The sequence below is a fragment of the Chiloscyllium plagiosum genome, unplaced genomic scaffold (assembly GCF_037043375.1).
Source record: "Chiloscyllium plagiosum isolate Xiang-an unplaced genomic scaffold, Cpla_swu_hap1 HiC_scaffold_7, whole genome shotgun sequence".
NCBI lineage: Eukaryota > Metazoa > Chordata > Chondrichthyes > Orectolobiformes > Hemiscylliidae > Chiloscyllium > Chiloscyllium plagiosum.
Window position 1 is genome coordinate 21096112 of NW_028270145.1, and position 27737 is coordinate 21123848.

At 39.6% G+C, this 27737-nt stretch overlaps 1 protein-coding gene and 1 long non-coding RNA gene across 7 annotated transcripts in view; one reads left to right on the plus strand and one right to left on the minus strand.

Moving 5' to 3' along the window:
* The window catches only part of raph1a (Ras association (RalGDS/AF-6) and pleckstrin homology domains 1a), a 227103-nt gene that overhangs the window by 36946 nt on the left and 162420 nt on the right, over positions 1-27737 (plus strand). The window contains exon 1 of one of the 6 annotated variants that reach the window (XM_087988800.1): positions 2981-3158. The exons of 4 other annotated variants lie outside the window; for them this stretch is intronic. The gene's annotated coding sequence lies outside the window, so the exon portion shown is untranslated. Of the gene's footprint in view, positions 1-2980; positions 3159-11699; positions 12290-27737 lie in introns of those variants that run through there. One more of the 6 variants, XM_043693158.2, reaches the window with a different exon arrangement.
* The window catches only part of LOC122551378 (uncharacterized), a 115511-nt gene continuing 90946 nt past the window's right edge, over positions 3173-27737 (minus strand). The window contains exon 5 of the long non-coding RNA XR_006312088.2: positions 3173-3372. This is a non-coding gene — a long non-coding RNA (uncharacterized LOC122551378). The remainder of the gene's footprint in view (positions 3373-27737) is intronic.

Here is a 27737-nt window from a genome sequence, read left to right on the forward strand (position 1 = left end):
CGTTCACCTTCCTCATGTCCAAGGCTCCACACATACCTTCTAGATGAAGCAGCACTTTACCTGCACTCCACATAATCTAGTCAACTGCATTTGCTGCTCACATCTATGTTGGGGAAACGAAGCATAGACTTAGTGACCACTTCGCAGAACATTTTAGGGCCTGAACCCTCCCATGTCTCAGCCTCCAACCCCACACACCAAGCCTTGTTATCACATAGTCTGCCATTACACACCACCTATTGTTAGTCACTGCCAGTCTCCATTTAATGATTTGGAGCTGCTGGTATTGGACTGGGGTGGACAAAGTTTAAAAATCACAACACTAGGTTATCATCCAACAGGTTTATTTGGAGGCACTAGCTTTCAAAGCGCTGCTGCTTCATCAGGTGGTTGTGGAGCAGAATCATAAGACGCAGACTTTATAGCAACAGAATTGCAGTGTCATAAAATGTAATATTAAACAAATTTAAGTTTTTCATCTTTTAAATGATAATGTTAGTTTCAGTTCCTTCATAAGTAAATCCCAGAACTTTTTTAAAGTTACATTCTTAAGGTAGTTTTAACAGTGGGTGTCCTCTCAACTCAGATAATGCATTGAAGGTGTGAATTTAAAGTCTGTCTGTGTCTCAATGTTAAGTCAGACTGATTCTGTTTCTAAAGTGGGTTTAACAGAATTTGACATGGATACATGCAGTTTTTGAACAAAATAAAATGTAATTCTGCAAGTACAAATTCATCCTGTGTGTGTGTGTGTGTGTGTGTGTAAATATCTGAGTGTGTGTCTGTGCGAGACTAATGGGGTATAAGTCTGTGAGAGTGTGGATGTGTGTGGCGGGTGTATGTCTGAGCATATGAGAGATGATCTGCGTGAGTGTATGGGTTTGTAGGAGTGTGTGTGTGCGTGTGTGTGAGAGAGTGTATAGTGTAGTGGGGTCACCTATAGTGTGAAATGAACCCAAGGTCCTGGATGAGGCCATCCCCATGGGTATCGAACTTGGCGATCCAACCTCTGCTCGGCCAGTTTGCGCTGCTGCCTGTCCTGAAGTCTGCCTTGGAAGATGGTAACCCGAAGGTCCGCGGCCGCATGTCCTGGACCACTGAAATGCTCTCCAACTGGGAGGGAACACTCCTGCCTGTTGATTGTTGTGCAGTGTCCATTCATCCGTTGCAGCAGCCTCTGTTCGGTCTCGCCAATGTACTATGCCTCAGGGCATCCACGCCTACAGCGTATGAGTTAGACCATATTGACCTGGTCACATGAGTACTTGCCATAAACATAGTGGGTGGTGTTTCCACATGTAATGGTGGTATCGAGGTCAAAACTCTGCCACATCTTGCAGCATCTGCCATGACAGCGTTGTATGGTGTTGTCTTGAAAGCTGGACAGTTTGGTGCAAACAATAATCTGAGGTTTGTGGTTGTTTGGGTGACCATCCTCAAGGTGGACTTCGGAACAGGTAACAATGCAAAGTGGTTGAGTAGCGGCTGATAGCCAAGTTCGGTACCAATGAGGAAGGCTTCAACTGGGACCTTGGGTTCATGTCACACTACAGGTGACCCCACTGCATTCCCCTCCACCCACACACACTCTCATATGCTCACACATACTCTCCCACACGCTCCCTCTCACCGACCTCTATCCCTTTAAACATACACACACACACGCATACTCACACTCTCAGACACTCATACCCTCTTGCACACGCACACAAGTTTGTGGGGTGAATTTATACTTGCAGAATTACATTTTACTTTGCTCAAAAACTTCACAAATCCATGTAAGATCCTGTAAATCCCCTTTTTAGTTTAGAATCAGTCTAAACATTGAGGCACAGACAGCCTCACACCTTCAATGCATTATCTGGGCCAACATGTACCTATTGTTAAGTTCACTTGAGAATGTGACTTTAAGAAAGTTCTGGAATTTACATACGAAAAAACTGAAACTTACATGCCCATTCTAAAAGATGAGAGACTTAACAAACAATCCAGGTCTTTTTCAATGTATAATTTCAGTTACATCAGGCTATAAATTCTGTGTCCCACGATCTAAAACCCCACAGTCACCTGATGAAGGAGCAGTGCTCCGAAAGCTCGTGCTTCCAAATAAACCTGTTGGACTATAACCTGGTGATGTGATTTTTAACTTTGAACACTTTCCTAGCTTGTATCAGTTCTGAGGAAGGGTTACTGGATCAGAAGCATTAAGTCTGATTTCTCTTCACGAATGCTGCCAGACCTGATGCGTCATAATATATCTGAACAAGTTGCTTAAAAATATCTACAAAGACTTTGGAAGCATTTGGAAGAAATCTGCAATAACATTCATGCATTATTTCTTAATGCAGTTGTGGAGGAAGTTTTGGCGCTGTTATTCAGGGGTGAGGATTAACACCTTTTTTATCCTGCATTGCAATTTGGCTTATATTTAAAAGGGTTTCTGTTGGATACGATGGCCTTTTTGTCTTCCAGAATAAATTTGTATCTGGTGATAGAAAATATTATAATTGTGTGTATTTAAAAATCTCATTTCCAGTCTTTGAAATGTAGTCCATGTTAGTGATGATACCATATATCTATCCAAAAAGGTTATTTGTGTTTTGCTTTCAATTCAGTAATTTCCAGTTTGCCAGCTGTATCTGAATCCTTTGCTTGTTACCTAAAAATAGCATCTGTGTCATTGTCTGTCTTTTGCTTCCTTACTCACTGGCTCCATTCATTCAGTAAGAGTGCTCATTGCTGAGATTGGTACTATTACTGCCATTGAATGGCAGTGTAAAATCCTGTTTGGAAGCCAAGTATTCTGTCATTTCCTATGAGGCAGGACAGCATTGGGCTGTGTGGTCGTGATACCCACAGGAAGGGTGCGGTCTGTTAGGTCACTCATTCCTATTCAGGAGCTATTTTTTGAGTTTGAAATACAGTACAGTCTTTTTCAGTCAATTTCCATTCATCTAGTTGAGCCAGGAAACTCTCTAACCAAGTGGAAATATGTGACAAGTTGATTGGATGATGTGTCATTCAACCCCTTTCACCTTAACAATAGGAGTTATGACGTGGTTTCATCAAAATCAGACCAGAAATTCGACGTTTAGATCAGAAGCTTGAACAAATTTTTGTTTTTCTAACAAAAAAGGTTTGGACACACTATGTAAAAGGTATTGTATTTTAATCATGCTGTTTATACTTACTGGATATCTGTAAATTATATTAACGTATGTTAATCTCCTTCAGAATCTTAGCAAATCTGAATTTAAAGCCAAATATGATGTGTACATGGTTAAAACCTTGTCACGTTGTAGTAATAACTAATTTACCAACAGCACGTTTGACCTGCATGTTAAAGTTGTCTTGAATCTCCCTGATGTCAATCTGTAAAATACACATTGAAAACAGCATTAAAAATATGATACTGAAAGTCTGGTACATAAAAGCAGAAACATGATTTTGTGTACAAATTCCCCGTGTATTGTATCATTGATGAATGTTGATCAGTTTTCTCCTGTCTTCTGAATACTTCAAAACTAGTGCTCTTCAACAACAGTCATTGAGTGATTTTCATTCAGAAACTGGAATCTTAGTTTATTTCCAAATGGATTCCTAGTAAGAGCTGTTGAGTGTCTTGTGTTTCATCTTGAATTATCTGTCATACCTGAGGGATTCTCTATTAGTACTTTGAGAAGTCTGCTGTTATTAGAAATTACATTAAAACAATGCCTTTTGAGTACTTGTATCGTAAGTATAAATTTTGTAATAGTTAAGCAACTGGTTTTAAAATTTTGAGTTTGTTCTGTTTATTTGAAAGCTAGGCCATAGAGGACAGAAGTTGAGCCATTAGTCTTGATCATGAGACTTCTGCTTTTCTTTTGAAGATCGGATGCTTTGTGACATCTGATCATTCTTTTGCCGCCTGTCTTGGCTGAGCTCCAGTTTTTTTTCCCATTAAATACTGGGACTACAGAAGCCATTATGTTCCCTGCCACGAACTCCATATTGAATGACACTGATTCCATCCCCATCCTGGCCATCGTTAGTTTCACTAGCCTGCATGCAGAATTAGTGTCCGATTTGACTACACACTCCACCATTTAAACACTGCCTGTGTCACCTTGGTAACATTGTACATGCCAGCCCATCCTGCAGCTCAAACCACCTTCACTGCTTTGGTTTTTGTTTCTCCTAGTGTAACCAACTGAACCATTTTATACGTTATGAGCCCCTTTTTTGGTTCAGAGGCTTACTCTAGTTATCAACAACTCCAGACTTCCAAGTTATTGTTTGCATACAACATATTTATTCAGCACTCCAAAAAAAAACTTGCACTTGATACAACATTAGAAATCGCACAACACCAGGTTATAGTCCAGCAGGTTTATTTGGAAACACTAGCTTTACGAGCGCTGCCCCTTCATCAGGTGGTTGTGAAGTATAATATCTTAAGACACAGAATTTATAGCAAAAGTTACAGCGTAATGTGATAAATTATACAGAAAAAGACCTGGACAATCCAGGTCTTTTTCAACATATATAACTTCAGTTACATCATAAGATAAACTTTTGCTATAAATTCTTTCTTAACTATCTTATACTTCACAATGACCTGATGCATGAGCAGCGCTCTGAAAGCTAGTGCTTCCAAATAAACCTGTTTGAACTATAACCTGGTGTTGTGCGATTTTTAACTTTGTACACACCAGTCCATTACCGGCCTCTCCAAATCTTGATTATCATATACTCCATACTCTTGCATTCCAAGCATGCAAGGTTGCTTGGGCTTGTCTGCGGTCTAATTTGTTCTCTCCTTCAAGTCTCTAGATATTTGATTAGGCTACTTCATCCTGAGCTTAGTAGCATAACCTAGTGTCCACATGTGCAAGGTTACCAGAGCCTGTCCAAGGATCAGGATGGAAGGAGTGATCTACTTTCTCATTCTAATCTTCAGGTTGATCAGTTGACTCCATTCTGAGCTCGCTAGCTATCATGTTGGAGCAGCTTATTACGCCCTGCTCAGTGTTTGCAACTCACATCAGCTCCAGATAAGTCAAACTTGCTTTTGAGAAGCTTAGTGATTGGCCAGTTTTCCCATGGCAGCCTAATCAAATTTTTTTTTGATCATTTCGCCAAGTTGCTGAGGTTGTGCATCACATTTTACAAAGATCTCAGATATCATCCATACGATAATGTTGTTTGTTGGGTTTCTGTATAGTGTACTAGTGTTTTCAAGATGGTGTTAATAAATGATTTCCTGTGAACATTAATCTTGGCTGTCTTGGTCACGTCCCCTGGGTTTGAATGACTTCTTAAGCAGCATTTTTCTGGATTTGTCAATTTTGTTATCATTTAATTGTGCTCAAAACCCAGATACAGCTCAACAGGCCTATTTTAAATAAATTGTAGATAATTATCAGGGGGATGGGGTAGGGTGGAAGATGAAATTCAGCACACTGTAATGAGCTCTCAACCAGCAGCAACTGCTGCTTTGAAACAGTGGAAATTGGAGAAATATACATCTACTATTGTTAAGAGGATTCCTAATCTGTACTACATTTTCAGACATTCTAGCTTCTAGCACTGTGGGCTGTTTTTAGAACTCTGCAAAAGAAGAGATTTTTCTCCCCATGCATTTACTCACCAGCGGCGCCACCACCCTTTTTTATTTTGGGTGGATGGTTTCACTGCTGGGAAGAGAAGTAATTATCAGCATAAATAACATTAGTGGGCACATATAATCATTTATTCCTTCTCGAGCACCATTTTAAACATGTCAAAAGTCTTGTCGGAAGAAAGCAAGGCTTGGAAGAAATAGCCAGTCTGTCAACATTCAGAAAGAGGAACAATAGATTAAATATCAGAAGAATAGTTTTCAGTATCGATAATATTTTATATTTATCCTGTTTGAAAGGAAAGTCGATGCCTTTTGAAGTATTGCATACTATTTGTTTATCAGTGATCAGATATTACAGGAATTCTGATTTTAGAAAATACAGCAGAAATTAGTTGTGTTATTATAGCAAAAATGGGAGCTCAATATTTTAAACATCTTTTGCTTAGCGAGTTCTGAGAAAATTTGTAGTTCAGCTTGAGGTTCTGGATGTCGGTTTGCTGCTGAGCTGGAAGGTTCATTTCCAACGTTTCGTTACCTTACTAGGTAACATCTTTTGCTTCCTTACTGTTCCAGTGAGTAAGCTGTTGGATTTGATACAAGACCTCTATTTTTGAGATTTATTTAGTATTCTGTTACCTCTCAATTTCCTGTCGTTGTCCATAGGATTTTAACCAGCAGGAGTTTTAATGCTGCAATGAGCAGGTACTGTGCATATGTTTTATAATCTCATAATATTTTTCAAAATATTGAGCTAATTATCTACTGGTCCTACTTGTAAAGTCAAGTGATCGTTTTCTGTGTTCCATCATTATGTAGAAATTCTGTGCAGAAGGAGGCTGTCTGTGAGACAGCGACATGAATATTCCAGATGCCAGCCAGTAATGAAGTTATGATTTCTGTTCTACTTGTGCTTTCTCTTTTCATTTTGGATTGTTAACTTTGGGATGGAATGGGGACTTTGAATTTTTATTTCTAGATTTATAAATTTTAAAAACTGTACTGGATAGCTTTTGACTCGATGGTCTGATTAATGTACCTTCCTGTGTGAATAACCAAGTGCAGTACTTGGCAAATGAAGGAGTAAAAAGTGTCAGTGTAATTCATTGAGTCTTCTACTTAATTGAATAAACAGGAAATCCATAGAGTTATGCAATAAGCACTGTGACTAATGCTTGAATTAAAACATCATTCTGAGAGGTGATATTCTGGAATTTATTGATATTAATATCCGTGCTTCTCTGGAGTTTCTTCTCACTACTTCTGAGCTCAAAATATTCAGACTTGCATATTCTTCCTCCTCATCACATCCTCACCTTTATTTTGATCATTACTCATTTCACAATCTCTTGAATGTTGACTCATCTTTCCTGGCACCTGGATTAGTACGAAATTCATCCCCACCCTTCCAGCTGACCAACCTTTTAAGTATTTATTTTCAAAATCACAGGCTTCGCCTAATTGCAACTTCCTTATTGACCTTGTCTGCTATTTCCCAACTTGGTTAGGGCCCTCTATTATTAAAAGGCATTGACCTTTTCAAGGCTTCACAATATAAAAGGACATACATTCAAGTATACACAGCTCTTGGGCTTTGAAAAACAATTTTAATATCTGCAGAACAGCCCTTGCTGACCAGATTAGCATTAGGAAAATTTTAGGGCCTTTAATTGTTTTGGGGGAAATAGTGATTTACACTAATTTTTGATGCTACTTATATAATTTTAAGAGAAATGTGCAAATGAGAAGGGGGCAAATCACTTGTAAGTGATGCATTTTTATAGTTGCCTGAAAGATTTTGGAGAGAGGCTGTGTATTTGACAATTTTGAGTGACTATCTTTAAATTATTCTGAATTATTTCACTTCAATTTGTTTGTAAAGAAAGGAGTGTACAACTCATTTTTATCCTTTCTTCACCCTGTCCATCCATCCATCCAAGTAAATACTAAAATTTTAAAACTATTATAATTTCTTCATCACTACCACACATTAATCTTTATCATCTGAAGTATAACCAACTCAGTGTTTTGAGATACTTCCAGCTGTTGACTTTGAGATTTGGCTATGTAAACCTCATTGGCTCCACATTGAGGTAAAATCAGAAGTGTGTTCCATCTCTATGATTTGACTTAGTGGGGGGGGTGACACAGGTAAAATATGAATGTGGTGCTGGAAAAGCACAGCCAGTGAGGCAGCATCCGAAGAGCAAGAGAATCGATGTTTCGGGCATAAGCCCTTCATGATGAAGGGCTTATGCCTGAAATGTTGAATTTTTTTTTCTCTCCTGCTCCTTGGATGCTGCCTGACCAGCTGTGCTTTTCCAGCACCACGCTCTCAATTCTAATCCCTAGCATCTGAAGTCCTCACTTTCTCCACAGGTAAAATGTGGACTTTTTCTCATTTCTTGGGAACCTGCTGTCAACGAAGGCGGACATGGATGACGAAATGCATTACTGCCTTAATGTGCCAACTCTGCCTTTGGTCAACTGAGGAAAAGATTATTTGAAGACCAACATTCCAATTCTGAGACTACAGTTATAATTTACTCTCTGGGCAGCAGTGACCCTATATGCTTCAGAGATTTAGAGAACGTAGAAGAGGCATCTCAAAACAATGTATCAGTACTACTAAGTGCCTTCACAAGATCCTCCAAATTCCGTGCCAAGAAAGGTGATCCAACAGCAGCGTTTTCTCCTAAACAATTGTACCCAGTGTGGAGGCAGTAATCGTTCAAAATCAGCTCTGTTGGACAGGACATGTTCATTTGCCTAACACTAGACTCCTGAAGCAGTTGTTCTGTTTAGAAGTCTGAGTCATGGCAGGAGATCTCCAGGAGCTCAACAAAAATTCTAAGAATATCCTCAAAGTATCCCTGAAGAGTTTAAATATTCTGTTGACTCATGGAAATCCCTGCTTGTAACCGATCAGAATAGAGAAAGCTCTTTCAGGAAGACATTGAACATCTTGAGAGGCTTTGTACAGGACACTTCAAGGGTCTCCTGCCCCTTTTGATACTGCTTGACCTGCTGTGCTTTTTCTCCAGCTCCACATTTTACCAACTTTGAATTTCCAACATCTGCAGTCCTCACCATCTCCAAGGCTTTGTGCAGAACAGGCAGAGGCATTGGAGAGGCACAAACTTCTTCTAAATAGCCCATCTACCCAACTCTTGAAGCACATACATGTTGCAAAATCTACAGATCATGTATTGGATTGATAACCATCTCAGAATCTGTCAAATGAGTGTCAGCACTTAAACTCAGTATGTCAAGATTGAGGTGGCACACCAAGAAAGTGCTAATCTGTATTGCATTTAGAAAGCAGGAGATAGTTATGTGAAAAAGGCTAAATAAACAATCTCCAGATGTCCCAAAGTACTTTGTAGTCTATTAAGTAATGGTTATTGTGTGGGAAAATACAGCAGCCAATTTGCACATTGCATTCTTCCACAAACAGGAATATAAGACCATAAAGAAATAGGAGTGGAAGTAAGGCTAGTCGGCCAATCAAGTCCACTCCACCATTCAATCATGGTTGATGGCCATTTCAATGCTGCTTACCCCATATCCCTTAATTCCTTGCGAAATTAAGAATTTATCAATCTCTGCCTTGAAAACATTTAACGTCCCGGTCTCCACTGTGCTCCATGGCAGTGAATTCCACAAGCCCACCACACTCTGGCTGAAGAAATGTCTCCTCTGTTCTAAATTGATCCCCTCTAATTCTAAGGCTGTGCTCACGAGTCTTCGTATCCTCGCCTGACGGAAACAATTTCCCAGTGTCCACCCTTTCTAAGCCATGCATTACCTTATAAGTTTCTATTAGATCTCCCCTCAATATTCTAAACTCTGAATACAAACCTAGGATCCTCAGCCGTTTGTCGTATTTTATGATCAGTACTCTGTTTCTGTGATCAAGGACTGACCAGAAAACTGGCGATAACTCCTCTGCTCTCTCTTGACAGAGTGGCAAGAGATTTTTTTGTTTGCCTATTTGCAGAACAAACAGGGTCTTCATTAAATGTCATATCTGAAAGATGGCATCTACTGTCGTGCTATGTTCCTGGAGTCCGAGCATTCCAATGCAGGTGGAATTGGTGCCAACTGGTTCATGGTTGAAAGGTTAGCCAGTGTTAGCAGGGTGGTGTTGAGGATGGCAATGTTTGATCCCTGATTTGACTGTAGAAGAGGCAAAATTGATTAAGTATTTTTGTTCCTCTTGACAGTTTGAGTTGAAGGTAAGTGATGTGTGAGAATGAGACTGAGTTTGACTTTGTCTTTGTTCCATACAGACAAATGCCTGCAGATGAAGTCCTGAACAGTAACCGTGAGTGAAGAAATTAGGCACTAACCAGACTCTGGAGCCCTTCTTTACAGAGGGCTGTCGGAAAACAAATGAGAGAAAAACTGCACTAAGATTTTTAACATTCCATGTACAGAATATTTATCCTTTTGCTTATAATTAAGTGGTATTTCCTGTCTAAGCAGGAAGGAACCGAGTTAAGTTGATAAATTTAGCTGAAATGTAGTCACATTTGCTTTTTTTTTGTCACTCTTCTTTCCAACTTTCCTTAACCTTGGATCAACTTTTTGTTTGAGGTTCATATTTTATGAGAGACCTAATATTCTTGATAGTATTATATGCGTGATGCATTTTAGCAGTAGCATTGATTTGTGGTATAGCAGGCTCCATCTAAAGAAACAGATTAGATTGTAGTGGCATCAGAATGACGTCAATTTGTTTTATTGCTGCATGCTTTAGTTGGGGGTGCCCCCTGGTGCACTCCGCTTTCCTGTTATGCAATGCTCTGAAGAATACTGAAGACTAACTGATTCTGGCACTGAGTGTCATGGTAGTAATCAGTTTCATCTGTGGCTTTTGACTTAAACATTTCACTGATTCATTCAGCCAAATAGCTCTACAGTATAATGTGTTAAAATACCACTTGTGTATTGTGTTGTATTAAAGAGTGGGGGATGGAATGAGAGGGTTACAATTCTGTTCATAAAATGATTGTCTTGATAAGTAAATCTTCTTAGATTCATGAATTTTTGTCTGAGCTAGACATAAGCTTTGAGTGAGAAAGAGTGTTCATTGTGTTTGAGCACTTGACCTGGCAAGTTGAAGTGTATGTGTTGGACAAGAACAGCATTAGACTTTGAGTCTTAATACATCCAGTGTTGAATGCAATATGTTGAAGACACGGTCTTTTCTTTACAATTTAAGTCTGAACCCTCAGGTGGAAGACTGGCATTGCCTTAAAATTAAAAAAAAATGGCTGCCCAGTTGCCGATAGTGTGAATTCAATCTTAAATGCATCTTAGTTTGATTCAAATTTGATTGTTACACCAAGCAGAATTGATCAATACAACCAATAGCTGCCCTCCCCATTTTTCTGCTATATTATGGTGTTAAAACCTGCTACTTTAAGCTTCTTTGTGCACACAGTTGTTGGCTAGCTAAATGGCCAAACAGCTGAAATAGTTTCAGTATCACAATTTAAAGCTAAATGTGTTATAAATACAAAAGTTTTTTGTGATTGACAGTAGAATCTCTACAGTGTAGAAGCAGGCTATTTGACCCATCAAGTCCACACTGACCCTCTGAACAGTATTCCACCCAGACCTACTCTCCTGCCTTATCCCTGTAACCCTGTATTTCCCATGGCTAATCCACTTAGCCTGCATATCCCTGGACACTCAGGGTAATTTATCATAACCAATCCATCTAACACAAGCATCTTTGGACTGTGGGAGAAACCAGAGCACCCAGCGGAAATCCACGCAGAGATGGGGAGAATGTGCAAACTTCACACAGTCAGCTGAGGATGGAATTGAACCCGGGTTGCTGGTGCTGTGAGGTGGTAGTGCAAACCACTGAGCCACGATGCTACCCCAGGTGGTGAGCAATTTCGCAGACCTAGGCAGATGCTGTACACTATTATGTGAAATGTTCTTGTGAGCAATAGTAATGAGCCATTTAACGTGAACAGTTTTGCGCACTATTCTATTGTACTTGAGAACTGGAGTATAGTACAACAAGAATGTACTCTTCCACAAAGAAAGTGGACAGTTAACAATTCTCACATCTTGCCTCACCATTGCCTGTTTTCATATTATGGATGGTTTTGCTCACAGACTCCTATAGGCAACACTTTTGGAATTGTGGGTGCCTGTCCATAATCTCTCAAAATGCAACCCCATAAGGCAAGTTAGAAATCTAAAAACAAAAGAAGAAAAGGCTAAAGAATGGAACTTGACACTTAAAACGTTGACCTCTTTTTTTTTTCACAGGTGCTGTCTGAGTTCCTAGGCATTTGCAGAAAATTTCTACTGTTGATTACAGTGCTCTGAATTAATTATTTGTCTGTAGTGCATTTTTTTAAAAAACTTGTTTAGGTTACAACAAATGGTAAAAAGTTGGTAAAGCAATATTCAAGTATTCCTTTTGTCTTCTATTTCTTACTCATTCCTTGTTCCCTAGGCTTACAAATTACTTTATATCCTGATACAAATGCCCTAGTGTACAGAGCCATTGCTGTCGCTGCAGTGAGACCTGGATTGAGTATCCGTGACAGGAGAGCACTAGAGAAATTCCACCAGCAACGCTTTTGTCACATTCTCCACATTGAATATTCGAACTTTCAACCAAGTGTTAGCACTCTAGCCATTCCTGCAAGTATTCAGGTAAATCTTTTAAAAATACACTCATGAGATGTTATTGCCAAATTCAGTCCCTAGTTGATCTTGAGAAGGTGGTGGTGGGATGTCTTCTTGAACCACTGCTGTTCATTTTGTGTGGTTAGATCTGCATGTCACTTGAGAGAGAGTTCCCAAATTTTGACCCAGTGACACTGAAGGAATGACATTATATTTCCCAGTCATGATAGTGAGTGGCTTGGAGGTAAACTTGCAACCGGTAATGTTTTCATGTATTTTCTGCCCTTGACAACCTCGATTGTAGTGGTTATTGGTTTGGAAAGTGCTGTGTATGTAGGTTTGATGAATTTTTGCCATGTTAGGTCCTTTACAATTCCTCTTGTGAGTGAATGTTTGTGCTGTGTGCCAAGCCAGTGGGCAAAGTCTGAAGTCTTCACTTGACGAAGGAGCAGCGCTGTGAAAACATTTGATTTCAAATAAACTTGTTGGATTATAACGCTGTGTTATGTGACTTCCTGACTCTGTTCACACCAGTCTAACACCAGCACCTCCACATCATGGCAGTCCAGTGGATTGCATTGTCCTGGATGGTGTCAAGCTTTGAGTGTTTTTGGGGCTGCACTCATCCAGGCAAATGACTTTTCCATCACACTTCAGACTTGCACCTTGTAAATGATGGACAGACTTCAGGGAATCAGGAAATCCGTTACCTGCTTCAGGATTCCTACCTCTGACTTGCTGTTGTAGCCACACTATTTATGTTACGAACCTTGGTCAGTTTTTGAGTTGATTATGGGGAATTCAGTGGTGCCATTGAATGGCAAGGGCTCATGGTTAGGTTTTCTTGTGGCAGATGGTAATTTCCTGGTACTTATGTGGTGCAAATGTTTGCCACTTGTCAACCCAGGCCTGGATATTTGTATAAATGAAGAAGGGTTACACCAGAAACATCGACTTCAACACCTCCTGATGTTGTCTGGCTTGCTGTGTTCTTCCAGCCTCCTGCCTGTCTACTCTTGTATAAATGATGCATTTTCACATGGACTGTTTAAGAATCTGATGAATTGCACAATATTCAGCACCATTCACAATCATCCATGATCATCCTCACTTCTAACCTTACGATGGAAGGTGGTCATTGGTGAAGCATCTAAAGATGGTTCGGGCCAAGAACTCTCCTCTACGGAACCCCTGCAGAGATGTCCTGCAAAAACAACTGGATACTGTGTCCAGATGGCTGAAGAGCACCTTTCCCATGTCCTGTTTTGTGAACTCTCAAAAGACTAGGATTTCAGGAGAGGACAAACAGTACATGACAAAGACTCTCTGATGTTCTCTTGATGGTCAACAGAATTTGTCAACGAACTGTGAGAAGCTTGCTCCTAGTTGTTCAGATTGACAATCTTTTCATCACGTGTCATCACATTTTCAGTCCAAATGCCTTAGAGGCAGGAAAGGAAGTGGTTCCTGTAGTCGGGATCTCACTCATGGGATATCCTGCCCTCCCTATCCAAAAATTGGCAAGATGAGAATTGGTTCAGTCATGTGAAGATTTACAGGAGGAACTTGTAACATAAGTAGGTTCTATTCCAATCAAGAACAAGCCAGTGACATTTCCAACTTTTCTCAGTTCTGATGAATATCATTAAACAGAAAGTTAACTCTGTTTCTGTTTCTACCGATGCTGCCATGTCTGCTCAGTGTATCCAGCATTTTATTATTTTTATTTCTGGTTTCCATTGTCTACAATATTCTGCTTTTCAAGTAAACTGGACTTAAATGTAACCCATTATTCTCCTTTTTACAGAGAGCCTTAGACAGCATTTTCACAGTACTTGTTTAAACATTTTAATGTCAAAAAATTAAATAGTATTTCACTTAAGCCAATATCCTTTAAAGTGCCAAGATACTTTTGGCATGGTTCTCTTAATTATTTTAATTGCTTCCAGCTTTATCACTAATTAGTGACAATCCATATTTCACATCAACTCAAAATATACTCTCCAGACACAAACTTTAGTTTGGATGGACTTGCACAGCACTCAGTGCATGTGTGTATGCACTTCCATTTCAGTTTTGTGAACATTTGGTCACACATTTATGTTGCTACTTAATAAAATTCTGGAATGTCCTTCCTAACATAACTGTTGTACCTATAATCCTAAACCAAGTAGACTGCAACTCACCAACCCCTTCTCAAGGGCAATTATAGATATACAATAAATGCTGGTACAGCCAGCTGATGCCCATATCCCAATAATGAATTTTTAAAATGCAGAGGTTTAAGTGTTACAGGACTGAATAGCGGGATTTTATTTCCATGTAAAATATTGCTGGTGCTGGAAATCTGATACAAAAGAAAATGTTGGAAAATGTTTTTTTTTCCTCTATAGACACTTGAACCAGAACCGAGTTAATATTTTCAAATTGGTGAATGTCAGAACTGGAAAAAGCGAGAGAAGTGCCAATGCAAAAACAGTGAAAGGAATGAGGTTAGAAATATCAAAAGAAAAGGTCTGCAGTCTGGAAGGCTTTGGTTATCACAATTGCCTTTCTTCTTTCTATCTATTGTAATTGTGAACACTTCCGGTAAATTGCTGATTAATCTTATGCACACTAAGGATAATAAGCCCAGTATCTCTTCCGTCTCACCACATAACTGAAATCCCTCATCATTGAGTCATTGTGGTAAATGTTAACTGCATCCTCTTCAAAATCTTGACATCCATCCTGACATGTGGTGGCCTGAGCTATATTGTACTTGAACTGATATCTCACCAGTGGTGGGTTTTGGGCACTTGTTTTCCCTCACTGCACTAATTAGGTGATTGAAAAATTTCTTTTTATCTGATTTCACATGCAGTCAAGGATTTCTAACTATCACCCATTCCATTTATGAGTGTGAGTTGTGTTTCCTTGTGAAGAAGTAGCCTATATAGGCTGCAGGCAATCAGTTGTGATGCTGTTCAATAAGCTTACATTTTCAGGTTGCCAGAAACGTAAATAATCAGTTTCAAGTTAGGAGCAATATATCAAACAAAGTGCTTTTGTTTCATTTGGCTTTGAAGGTATTGCTTACTATGTTAATCTATCTATAAAAGATGGTAGAAAGCAAAAATTATAACATTTAAAATTGGATCGGTTAGCAATAAGGAACTATATAGGCAAAAGGGCAAGCAGATAGCTTCAATTTAAATCCTGTGAATCTGATTGTAACTTCTTTGATTCCAACTATCCTTCATGCTCGATTTAGTCTCCTGTAATTTTCTTGCTTTGAGTAAAGCACAATATTCAAAGTTTGTGAGAAGATTTGTAGCTCGGGTGCTTGTTGCTGTGGTTCTGTTCGCCGAGCTGGAAGTTTTTGTTGCAAACGTTTCGTCCCCTGGCTAGGCGACATCATCAGTGCTTGGGAGCCTCCTGCGAAGCGCTTCTTTGATGTTTCCTCCGGTGTTTATAGTGGTCTGTCCCTGCCGCTTCCGGTTGTCAGTTTCAGCGAATTCATGTTGCTTGTTGTCTGCGTGTGTGTTCGACTGGGACAACACTACTATCATAGGGCAAGCCAGACAGAGAACAGCCAGGGAATTCCTAGAGGCATGGCATTCATCCACAAACTCCATCAACAAACACATCGACCTGGACCCAATATACCAACCACTACAGCGGACAGCTGAAACTGACAACCAGAGGCGGCAGGGACAGACCACTATAAACACGGAAGAAACATCAAAGAAGCGCTTCGCAGGAGGCTCCCAAGCACTGATGATGTCGCCTAGCCAGGGGACGAAACGTTTGCAACAAAAACTTCCAGCTCGGCGAACAGAACCACAACAAAGCACAATATTTTTATCACTGAATTGAATTTAAAATTGACAGAAGAAATTTAGTAATACATTCAGGCCATTGACCAGGCACTAACTTAAGTCGTAATTTGAAAAACTGAACCATCTCTATACGTTTTCCCAGTTGGCTAATATTGGTGTGTACTGTAAATGTTTCTAAAAACTTCATTGTATGTAATGATTTGGTCACTCCCAAGTGGAATCTTGCATGGATATCACATAATTTCAGTTTGGTTGCTCAGTTGACCAGAAATAAATTGGAAGTAACTGCTATGGTAGACAAAAGATTTCTAATATCAAAGTAGTTTCGAACCTTTTAAGTGTTTAATACCAACTTGGTTTTCTTGGCAAATTTGTTAAAGACATAAATCTAACCTTAGGAAAAAGTGATAGCTGAGCAATAGTTTTGGGTCAGCGATTGCAATTTCTCCATTATTTCTTTCCCTGTGATCAGTGCAATAGATTTACTTTCATTCTTGAGGCAAGAAAATTATTTGCAGAATGAGCTATCTTTCTCATTTCCGATCCCAAATGTCTCATTCTTGTTGTTGAGTGAATATTGCTGCATTTGAAAATTCTACTACAGGCAGCTTTTGTAACTTTCCTTCCAAGTTTCCCAGAAAAAGTTTCCAAGAGATTTTGAAAAAGCCCTTTGAGAAATTTTGTATGAGCTATGATTTCACTCCTGTTTTACATTATGATGCTGTTTCTATGAACTCCTCAAGTGATCGAGTATTTTAAATTTAAAAATAGTTTAAATTTACAGTTTGGTGATTTTTTTTGTTATAGGTTTCCATTTAAGTTCTTCATTTCAGTTTTTCCCCCATTTTCCTCTTCCCTAGTCTTTCTAGGGATGCACGGCCAGCATCTATAATCGATTTTCATTGACCCCGAGAAGGTGATGTTTCTTATATCATGATACAACCAAGTAGCTTTCTGTTCCACTTCAAAGGCCAGTGAAAAGTCAACCTTGTTGATGTGAGGACTGAAGTCAGGATAGGCCAGGATAGAGTTTTCTTTTCCTCATCGACACAAACGAACCAGTTGGTCGTGTTATGACAAACTTCATGGTCACTTTTGCTGAACCCACTATGTTGTTTCCACATTTTAAAAAAATCTTAACTCAGTTTCTGCTGTGATGGTGTCTGAGTTCATGTACTCTGGGCTTAGTGGAGTCCTATAGTCTACTAATCCAGTCCCATCACTCTATTCTGTCGACTTCTCAAAGCACGCTTTTGAGAGGAGCTGTAGCCTCATTATATTTTCAGGAGAAAGAGCATTAAAATTTAGCATCTGAAGGAAAATAGTTTGGGAGGAATCTGGAAGCATTGACAGCAGAAGAACGCAATGTTATATGACTTACTGCCATCAAAGTGAGAATTAAAGCACCTTCATAACTCGACTCAAAAGAGTTGGCTGAACAGTTATCTACATACATTGTAAATGCATCTGGTATATATTGGCTCAGTCATCTTAAATTCCAAACACCCCTGAATCTGTTTTGTTTTGCTGTTTTCCTACCTATATGCTGGTGTTGATTTTCTTGTTCACAACGTCAGTAATATCTTCAGTAAAACAACAGTATGTTATGAAACTCTCTGCTGTGTTGCCACTGAAGTACAGGATCTTCAGGTTTTCTATGTGACTGTATTTCAGAAATTTTGGAATAATGCTGGTTTCAATTCCTAAAGTATAATGTGAGATAATCCTTGTCCTAATGAACCAATAGATAGGTACTCAACATGTTAGATACAAGCGTATGGCAGACGATTATAGCATACCAAAGGTTTAGTTATGGATTTCAAGACTGGAGACATCCAGTCTGAGGATAACCACTTAAAAAAAAAATGAATGTTGATCTTTTTGGTTGATTGAAAACTAGCTTGATAGGAACTTAACCTTTTGAACTATCCCATACAGCTGTGATTAAGAAGATCCAGATCCCAGGTGTGATGCCCAGTTTCTACTGACTTCAGCCACCTGTCTGAGACAACCATGATTGAAAGATGTAAAGTAACCAGACTTTTTGTATCTGAATATTAACGGTGTTGTTTCCTACTGGACAATACTTGTGTCAGTTTGGGTGCCATGATGTGGAGGACCTGCTATTGGACTGGGGTGGACAAAGTTTAAAAATCACACAACACCAGGTTATAGTTCAACAGGTTTATTTGTAAGCACTAGCTTTCGGAGCACTGCTTCTTCATTGCTCCTAGCTGTGGAGTAGGACCATAGGACTCAGAATTTACCGCAAAAGATCACAGTGTCATGCACCTGCAATTATATATTGAACAAACCTAGATTGCCGTTAAGTCTTTCATCTTTTAGAATGGGTTGCAGGTTTCGGTTCATTAATATGTAAATCCCAGAACTTCTTTTAAGTCAAATTCACGAGATAGCTTAAGGTTTTAGAACAAAAAGGTGACATCTCAGCTCAGATGCATTGTCTGAGCTGAGATGTCACCATTTTTTGTATATAAAACCTTAAGTTATCTTGCTAATTAGATTTAAAAGAAGTTCCGGGATTTACATACTAATGAACCGAAACCTGCAACCCATTCTAAAAGATGAAAGACTATCTAGGTTTGTTCAATACATCATTTCAGGTGCATGACATTGTCATCTTTTGCGATTAAATTGTGAGTCTTATGGTCCTGTTCCACAGCTACCTGATGAAGGAGCAGCGCTCCAAAAGCTAGTGCTTACAAATAAACCTGTTGGACTATAACCTGGTATTGTGATTTTCATATCGGGTGAACAAGGACTTGGCTCTGATTAGCAAGATTCAGCTAACTTCATAATATTCGCCATCTTGTTTATGCATGAAAAATCAGTTACACACGTGATACTCAAATAGCAACTAACTTGTATTTAGTGCTATTAGATAAGTAAAAGTTTTGTATCATGAACTTTTTTGAAGCACACCGAAACCACTCAATACATCACTCTATGCCTGTTCAAGAGAGCAATTGACTTGGTACTTTCCCGGTCCTTTAGCAAAATAGAAACACCTTTCTAATCCTCTCAATTTAAAATCAATAACAATTTATTCTTTCTGTACTATTTCCACCAGCACGTTATGTAGTCTAACATGTAAACATTCATCTTTTGCCTTTTTCTTTATTTCACAATGAACTTTTAAATGATGCCCTCTACTTAGCAATGCAAATCAGTGGAAATAGTTTTTCCTGTACTTTATCAAATCTCCTCATAATTTTCAATCAGCTCTGTAAAGTCTTTTAACCTTGCCTGGAATCATGAAAAAGAGCTGTCTTTTTTTCTACTTTCTCTTCATAGCTAAAGTCTTTCATGACTGAACTTCCAAATAAGTTGTCGTCTTCTCCATGGCCTTGACACCTTTTGCAATTGCCGCCTCATTATTTATCATCAGTGACTGTGTCATAGCTTGAGTGGCATACCAGATCATATGCTATGTTTACCCTCTATTAAGACAATGGAGTGAATGAAGTCAAATAGTCGATATGAAGACTTTACAATAAGAAAAGAAAACATGGAATTTGAAGGTGATATAAGAATCTGTAATTTATTTTCTTCTTCATTTCAACTGTAGTTAAACTAGTGGTTTAAATTATTTGACTTGGCAAGAAACTTTTAAAGCTTGATGAATTGCATTGCCCAAAAGTCTTTTTAAATACTGTAATTGAGAATTACACTACTCAAACTCACTTAGGAAATTAATCATTTTATATTTAATTAAAATGAAATTAATAACTTCATCTGTTTTTATCGCCTGTCTGTGGAAGAGAACACCACAGTCCTTTTATAATACATACATATGTAAGAAATATAAACTGGCGTGAAGAAAATGACTGCAGTGCTGCATGGTGCTGACTGACTCTCGTAAGGTGAAATGTTGATCAAGCAGACTGCTTTTATCCTTTTTAATGGTGTTGAGCTTCCTTTTTGTTTTTCAGCAGTGCCTGTGCATGCGAGTGGACAGTATTCCAATATATTCTTGACATGTACCATGGTAAATGCTTGAGTGTTTGGGTGGACCAGCTTTTCCACCACCTGCCAGGCAGAAGTAAAGAATATGTTGGAATGAACACTTCTGAATTATTTACTGTGGACTAGCTTTGGTGAAGTCTGTCAAATTCACTTTGAGGTTGCCACTGTTTTTTCTACATCAGAATTTTTTAGTGCCAGTCGCTTTTCTGTAAAGAATCTTCATGGCATTGTTGTCACTTGCAGACTTGACTTCAGGAGTATTTATACAAAGTAAAGCTCTCTCTGCACATGGCATACTATGAGGACATAATCAGAAACTTACCTCAGATAGGACAGACAATAGCTGTAAGTCCTCTTTCTGTTCATGATAAGCATCTACGTGTCAAATTATTGTGTTGACATTATTTTTAAATACATTATTTGGGCCATCAACCAAGGCAGAAAATGAACTTGTTTGAATTGATTTTGCACGGTATGAATGAGGCTTGAGATTATACTTTGCTGTTCATTTGAAATCTGTGTTTGAATTCTCCCTGCATCTGCCAGTGGCCTGCTGGGGCCTTTTACTTAACTCTTTTGCTGCAAATTGAGGAAAGCACCTTTCTGGGCATGAATCTGAATACGTGATACAACTGCTTAATGAGGTACTGTTGTTCCGTGGTGAGCACTTAAGAGTAATGTTTCCCATCTCTGCTCGAAATGCCTTGAATTTTGAGAGCATAGATAGATAGAGGAACAGAAAAAGATCAGATGCTTAAATATGAGAAATTGCTACCTGTATAATTGATAAGTGAGGTTTTGAATTATCTGATAATCTTGATGACTGTTCACTATTGATGAGTAGGAGCCATGGTTTTTCCAATTGGTAACTTATTGCATAGCAGAAGGTAGTGAAATGTCCTTACATCATCCCAGTCTGAGAAATAACTTTCTAACTTGCTTTGCATTTCTTTTAGAGGTCTGCAGGAGGATTGGAATTTTTTTTTGACGTGGGTAAACTATATTGATTTATACATGTCAACTTTGTGACACACTCTTCTTTTCCCCTCACATGTTGTCAATACCACTTTCAACTACTTCAAAGCATTGAATAATGCAAATGCTGGGTGATTTTTGGTGGCAATTCCCACCTAGAACATAGATTGATATTCAGTCCCTTTACAGCAGCAGGAATTAAGCGTCTGGATTACTGAGGAAGGGTGTGGATTTTGAGGCTGTGCTTTTTTTTGAGGACCTGAGTAAACAAACAGTGCCTGTACATTGCTGACCACCTGAATCATTGACATTTGCTATTTATCCTGATTTAGCTTGCTGTTTGTTGAGATTCCATCAAGCTGTTTATGAATCCTTCCGCTGTTGTGGTTTGAAAATGGAAAAGCCAGCTAGTTTTATTTCAATATTTTGCACTCACTATCTTGATGCTGTTACAGGGATATGTCAATACAGGGCTGTGTGGAATGCTCTGCCCCAGAGGGCAGTGGAGGCCCAGTCTCTGGATTCATTTAAGAAAGAGTTGGATAGAGCTCTCAAGGATAGTGGGATCAAGGGTTATGCAGATAAGGCAGGAACAGGATACTGATTAAGGATGATCAGCCATGATCATATTGAATGGTGGTGCAAGCTCGAAGGGCAGAATGGCCTACTCCTGCACCTATTGTCTATTGTCTTTTGCAAATGTATTCCAAGTTAGGTGTATCGATGTAAAGGGATGGTTGCAAATTAGAATTGGATAGTGAGGCTCGCCTGCCTTTTGTCTCCTGGAATTGCAACCAAAGGCTCACATATAAACTGAAACAAATGTGAGCAAATGAAGTTGGGGGTTTGGTTACTTTAAATTTCTGTGTGCTATTTATCTATTTGACAGGGTATGATCATAGCATTGTCATGCCCTGAGCTGGAATGCCCACAGCTTTTGATTTGTTGTCCCAAAAGGGAACAGGAAAGTCCTAATCACAACATGATTTCAGCTTCTATTTCCTAATGTTAATTTTTGGGAGGGGATGAGGGAGGAGACAATAAGCTGTTATAAATCTTTCCAATGAGCTTCCATTTGCTTTTCCTAAATTAGCCATTAATCTGACAAGGATTCTAATGGATAGGTGCAAGCCAAAATATTAACCATCTCTTTGGGATGCTGACAAATTTGTTTTTATTTCAGACCTCCAGCATTCATTTTTTCAAATACATATCTCTGCTTGTTTTAATTGTTAGAAGGCTGAAAGCAAGGCAGGTACTTGATAGTGACCTTTGACTTATTATTGGGTGGGAATATGTGTTGACAAAGCAGTGTTCTCGGTATCCTGATCTCTTGTTGTCCTTCCTATAATGATGAGATTGATACAGCTTTGCAAGCCCATTATAGCTACAGCAGCTACCATACATTCTGAGAGACTACTGGCACTCTGGAGAATTCTAGCAGCAACTAAATAGAATGCATCTTGAAAGATTGTCTCTGATATTCTCACATCTACTGGAAATGTGCAGTGGTACCTTGGATTAATGTCGTCTCTTGTGTCTCTTCCTTTAATAAATTTTTAGGAGCATTCATATAATTTATTAATCATCAAAACTACTGAAGTCTTTGTTAATATGATCTTAATAGAAGTTTGATAATAAATTTGCAGTTCAGACCGATCTGGTGATGTAATTTAGAAAGATAGATTGGGTTGCATTTTTCTAGGTGAATATAGTTACTTTAGTTCTGGTGCTGTGTGGTGTAAACATTGAAATATAATTTTTCTGGCAGCGTTGTCAGCTAAAAGCACTTCTGCATGTTGTGAATGTTATTTATTGAAGCACTTCAACTCTCAATGGTTTCTCAGCAGTTTTAATTTTCTCTTCCAATGCGGTAATTCTCTTGAACTGCCTGCTAAGGTTTGATCCCTGTATTCAGCATTTTGGTGAGATGTATCTGCTGCCTAACATTGGCTGCTGTCTTTCTTTGCAGTATGAAGTATTGATTAGCCATGTTAAATTGGATAGCATGTCTGCTTGCTGCAGCTCCTCCCTTCTGATAGAGTACATATCCTTAATCTTCTATGTATATTCAGTACTAAATTATGCATTGCTGGGTATATTGAACTCTTTAGGACATTTCTTGAACTTGATGACTCAATTTCTTCCAGTATTTCTCACCCCAGATAACTCTGTACCATCAAGGTAATTTTATAGCCACATGCTCCTGTAGTTGCATAAACAGTTCTGCAGTCCTGTCTGGGCTTTCAGAGCAATTGGCACTGGCATTTTCTGAATTGTGAGACATAGTCTTTGACACCTGGAGCCGCAAAAAGAATAAATGTTCACGTGTTGTATTTGTTGCCTCCATGACATGAAAAATATATTGCTGATGGGTAATTAATCACAGCTGCTGAATAGCTTAGAGCAGGAAATGTAGTTGCTTATGCCTTCACATCAGTCTTCAAATGACCATTAATGACAGTGATAATGCCTCTGAAAGTCAGAGGTCTATTCTAGTTGCACTTCAATCCCACTGTGTCTCCTTTATATGCTGTGCCAGCTTAGAATAAATGCAGCATGCAGTGGCATTATCTGCAATTAGTCATAGAGATGTACAGCATGAAAACAGACTTTTTCAGTCCATCTCATTCATGCTGACCAGATATCCCAACCCAATCTAGTCCCACCTACAGCCTCCGCCCATATCTCTCCTAACCCTTCCTATTCATATACCCATCCAGATGCCATGTTTTTTATAAATATATTGATTAGCAGGAAAAAAATGTTTGCCTTTAAAAAATATAAAGTTATTGAAAATATAACAAATGCCAGTATAATAAAGAAAAACGCAAATTACAATACAACTACTGTCTACTCACTACTAACCTACCCTAAAATACAAAACACAACCTAACACTGTGCAAAACACCACCAATAAATAAGTAAGTGACTAATAAAACAAAAAAACACTCAAAAACACAATATAGCAATGCTTGGCGCAAAGCTCCCTGTATTAACTCTGGAGATCCCCCCCCTCCCTGGTCCAGGGCTCAGCAAACCTAACAGTTATGGTTAAACAAACACCATAATTAAAATAAAAGACAGATCTGTGTCCAAATAATTCAAAAAGGGCTGCCATGTCTTATAAAAAGGTCTGTTGTGTAGTGCACCATATTTGTGAAAAAATCCAAGGGATTGTGCTCCATAATTAATTTCCGCCATCCCAGCAAGCCCAGTGGATTCTCAGACACCCAATTCATCAGAATATTCTTCCATGCACAATAAGTAAGAATATTGAGTAATTTCTTCCCATGCCTGTCTAAAGATAAATTTGGTAAACCTATGAGGAGAAATATCAGGTCTACTTTTAACTTTGGTCCTCAATACCGTCCCTATCTCTCCTGCCACAGCACTCCAATAAACACTGAGCCTGTGACATGTCCAGAAGCAATGGGTAAGAGTACCTACACTTATTTTACATTTGGGGCACACTGAAGATGCCCGTTTTTAAACTTCGCCACATTGTCCAGTACCAGATGAACCCTATGCATAACTTCTAACTGCATAGCGCATGTCCTATTACAGATTGAGATCTTTTGCACATTCTCCCATATGTCCTCCCATGTTTCAGAAGAGATCTCCACTTCGAGCTTTTGCTCCCAGACCTCACATAACCAGTTAATATCCTGCCACCCAGGAGGCGATAGAGGGCACTAACCAAGAGGGTGCTTGTGGAACGTAGCAACAACCTCTCAGTATCAGGCTTACAGGGCTTGGTGAGAAGTGTAGGCTTCTTCTGGATGAAATCCCTAACCTGAAAAAAACCAGAAAAGGTCTCTGCTAGACAACCCATATTTGCAGCTTTATTGCTCAAAAGACATCATAACCTCCCCGTCAAACAAGTCTCCCAAACTGGAGAGTCCTCTTGCTGCCCATAGTTTGAACCCTGAGTCCATCGTCCCTGGTCGGAACCTTGGCATACCATCTATGGGAGTAAGTGCCGAAGTCTTGGATAAACAACCCTCACTGACGCATTGTCCTCCATGCCTTGACCATACTAATTATCATGGGGTTCTGGTGGTGGTCCATAACTGTCCTCATCTTATCTGTGAACAACACATTACTAAGAGGACACTTTGCCTGGGAGGCCTTGATATCTGCCATATTGAGCCGGATTGTTACTTGCCCAATCGCGCGCACAGGCCAGCAGGGAACTTAATTGATACCTCCTGATGTCTGGGAAATCAACTCCTCCATTCTTGAGGCAACGGCAATTTAGTAAGTTTGATGAGGGGCCGTCATGATGCCAGACAAAGGAACCAAACCACCCCATAAGTGTCCGCAGCGTTGACCTGGGAAACATTATAGGGAGCATATGCGTGGGATAAAGCAAATGAGGAAGGACATTAATCTTAATGAGGGCTATTCAGCCCAACCACGAAATTGGAAGAGCTTCCTATCTCTGAAGATCCCGCCTAATATTGTCAAGCAAGTGAGCAAAATTAGTCTGAAATAACCAATCAAACACAGGGGTAATAAAAATGCCTAGGTATCGGAACCCCACCTGTGACCACTTAAAAGGCCACCTTCAACCTCTGGCACTTCCTTGATGTTCCCCAAAGGCATAGCCTCCGATTTTGCAAAGTTGATCCTTATATCCTGAAAAAGCCCCAACTGAATTAATACGTTATATCAAATGGGGTACGGAGGTCATCTGGCCTTGATTTAAAAACAGAAGGACATCATCCGCATACAGTGTATCCTGGATCCCACTTCCGGAATGGTTATGTGAACATTCTGACGAACGGCCTCTGCCAGCGGCTCTTATCACTAACGTAAACAACAACGGTGAAAGGGGGCAGCCATGATGACTACCCCTGTCAATCCTGAAGTTCCCAGACTTCAGCCAGTTGGTGAAGACTGTGGTCAGAGGGTGGCAATATAAAACGTCCACCCACCAAGCAAAGACCCACCCAACCCAAACCGCTCTAAGACGTAAAAGAGATGAGGCCATTCCACCTGGTTAAATGCTTTCTCTGCATCTAAGGAAATCACCAACACCTGAATCTGACATACTTGGATCATATTCAGCAACTTTCTAATATTATTAAAAGACCTACGGCCATTTATAAAACCAATTTAATCCTCTTTAGCAATATGAGGCAACGCCTTTTCCAATCTCAGCACCAAGATCTTAGACAAAATCTTGAAATCTGAATTTAATAGAGAGATGGGCTTGTATGAGGCACGATCCTCAGGAACCTTCCCCTTCTTAAGAATTAAGGAAATATTAGCTTCTCTCAAAGATGGTGGTAAGCATATAGGTGTGGTTTGTCAATCTCCAACATCGGCCCTAACAGAATCTCTATAAACGCTTTCCCACTCTGAAGTTGCCGAGCTGCCTCCTGTATTTCCTGAACTGTCAAACGGGCATTAAGGAGAGAGGTCTGTTCCAAGGTTACTCCTGGAAGGTCCAGGTTCTTAAAAAAAAAAAAATCTCCATTTTAGCCATCCTGTCTTCGCAACCTTTAGATCGATACAATTAAGAGTAAAAACTCCAAAACGTCTCATTAATCCATTTGGCATTGTATGTAAGGACCCTGCGCTGTCTCTAATGGCAGTAATGGATTAGGAAGCACGCTTTTTCCTCATCAGATACGCTAAATATTTCCCTGGCCTGTCCCCATACTTGAACAGCCTTTGTCTAGCAAAAGCAAGTTCTTCCTTTTGCAGTTTGTGTAAGTATTGAATTCGAGGCAGCCTAGAGGGCCGTGATCCACTGTAGCTTGGTCACCGAAGGCAGCGCAAAATGTGCCGACTCGGCAGCTTTCACCCGTGTTTCAAATAGACGCTGCTGTTCCCCCTTCTGTTGTTTCCGGCTAGGAAACAACAGAAATAGCTAATCCCCTAGCAAAGGTCTCCCATAGCATAGACTGACTACTAGCCATGCCTGAGTTGATAGTCAAGAACCCCTGAAACTCCTTCAAAACATATTCCACAATTTGGAATCCTTAAGGAGAAAAGGATCCAGACGCCAGCGCCGCAAACCTAGCCCCTCACTCTTGGCCTTAATCTCCAAATATACCACTGCGTGATCAGAGATAGCTATGTTCCCAGTTTTTCAACCCATGATCGAATGCAGAAGGATTGAGAGAGTCAGAAAAAGATTAATACCTATGTGACATTTATGTGGATTTGAAAAAAAAGGTGAAGTCCCTGCTGGTAAGGTGAAGACATCTCCAGATATCCACCAGCCCCAACTCCTCGCATAAGTCAGTCACCTGCTTGGCCTGTGAAGACATAGTTGGAGCCCACTAGGCATCCTGACCATGTCTGATCCAAAAGACAATTAAAATCCCCCCCCGCCCCCCTCATAATAATGCAGCAGAGGACAATACACATTTAAAATACCATAGTCCTCCCCATGTATCAGGGCCTTAAGTCTCACAAACTGCCCTTGCTCATCTTTCACCCGCTCCAATAACGTGAACGGAAGATTTTTCTGCATAAGTACCGCAACTCCCCTACTTTTTAGTTGTAAAGGATGAAGCAAATTCCCGATCATAACCCCCGCTATTGTAGCTTCAGGTGTTCCCCAGCATCAAGATGGGTTTCCTGCAACAGAGCGATATCACCCTCTTAAGGTTAAAAAGCACTTTTTTCCTTTTAACAGGGGAATGACTTCCCTTGGTGTTCCGGTTGCACCATTT